We start from the raw sequence: 2,076 nt of genomic DNA on the forward strand, positions 1-2,076 counted from the left end.
TGATTTACAAATCTCCAAGAAGTCAACTACATTTTTATAAAAACCTTTCTAGTATCCCATGCAGACAGCAGTGATTCGGAGGTAGAATTCTAGTCTTACTTGTGGGAAAGCCAAGTTTGACTCAGGCTAATGCCTTTCACATAAAGCCATCATACACCTGTCAGTGGAGGCTGCATGTTGCTACAATGCTGAACAGCTTTCAGCAGACTTTCCAAAGCAACACGAGTGGGGAAAAGACATGGAAATCTAGAAAACTATAGATTATAATAGTTCCTTTAAAAATTTGTAATCTACAACTCTCTAGTTTTTAAAGATAAAAGTTAAATATAGTCATGACTATCCAGAGATCCATTGCTTTGAAGTTGGATCCTATTCACAGCATCCTTACAGGACAGAAGAGATCCTCCCCACAGGGCTGTGATGCTACCTTCTGCTTCCAGCACTCTGCCATGAAACACCGGGGCCAGAACTGATGCATTAGAACTGATTCCCTGCACACTGGACTGGATTCCTTCACATTCATTTCCCTCTATTTGTTCAAATGTTTCTACATTTTATGGATGCCTGGGTACTTACCATTTTCTGGACATTATGAATAACCTGCTATAAATATCCACAGTCAAGTATTAAAAAATTGCAAGACAGTGACTTTCTTCTTCTGTGGATGGCAACAGACACGTGAAGAAATGCTCAATATTATTGGCAATAAGAGAGATGCAAATCAAAACCACAATGAGATATCATATTATCTCAGTAGCAGTGGCAAAGTTTAGCAGGGAAGCAAGTAATAAATGTTGGAGAGGTTGGAGAGAGGTGGGAATTTTCATATACTGTTGGTGGGAGTACAAAATGGTATGACCACTCTGGAAGATAGTTTGGCATTTCATCAAAAAGTGGAACTTAGAAACTCTATATAACCCAGCTATTCCACTACTAGGAATATACCCCAAGGAAATTAGAACTGAGACACAAACAGATATCTGTACACCAATGTTCATAGCAACATTACTCACCATCACAAGATAATGAAAACAGCCCAAATGTCCAAGTACAACGGAATGGATTGAGAAGTTGTGGTACATTCACACAATGGAATACAATGCAGCACTCAGGAGCAATGGTTAAAAAAAATACTATACAACCTAGAAGGGAGTGGAGAACATTATACTGAGTGAACTAACTCAGTATCATAAGGAAAAATATTACAAAAGACTATTATTGTAAAAACAGGAGGATAACTAGTAAAATATGTACGAGGACCCAAAAGGTGAAGATGTGGGAGCAGAAGGGTGAGGATGGGTAGGGACAAAACCACAGGGTTTCATAGATTGATGGGTGGAGGGAGGGGGTGAAGGAAATGGAAAGGATCCAGTAGGTCTGAAAAGAGTGAGTAATGATGGGCAATGTCAAATGGTGACTGATTTTACAAAACATAATGCATGGGAATGATTGTATGAGACACAATGTGAATGAAGAATAGTGTGAAACACACACAAACAAATTGTAAGACCAAATGTATGGGAATGATCCTATGAAAAACAATGTATATGAAGGAATGTGTGAAACACAATGTATAAGAATGAGATACAATGTACAAGCATCAGGACATAAAGAAATAACATTGCACTGGTAAAGTCTGCAGTTAGGGACCTCTCGAAATTATTAAGGACTAACAGTGATGCCAGTCTGAGGACTAAGGTGCATCCAATTCAGAGCTTCATCTTTGCAGTCACTTGCAAGATTGCTGATTTGATCTTAGATTCACAGCTTTCCAAAACTCACGTGAACAGAATGTTAACTGATCCTGTTACATTCCCATAGTAAGTTGGAGATGGAACCATTGTAATCTATGTTGTTGTTAGGTCTTGTCAGGTTGAGTACAACTCACTCATACTGACCCTATGAATAAAATATCTGAACATTGTCCTATTCTGTGCCATCTTCATACTTTAAGACACACTAGAGCCCATTGCAGCAGTCACTGTATCAATCCAATTGGTCAAGGGTCTTCCTTTCTTTCGTCAACACTCCACTCTTCCCAGCATCACCTCCTTCTTAAAGAAATAGCACCTCCTA

Source organism: Elephantulus edwardii, unplaced genomic scaffold (genome assembly GCF_000299155.1).
Source record: "Elephantulus edwardii isolate Elephantulus edwardi_28Jun2011 unplaced genomic scaffold, EleEdw1.0 scaffold00185, whole genome shotgun sequence".
Classification (NCBI taxonomy): domain Eukaryota; kingdom Metazoa; phylum Chordata; class Mammalia; order Macroscelidea; family Macroscelididae; genus Elephantulus; species Elephantulus edwardii.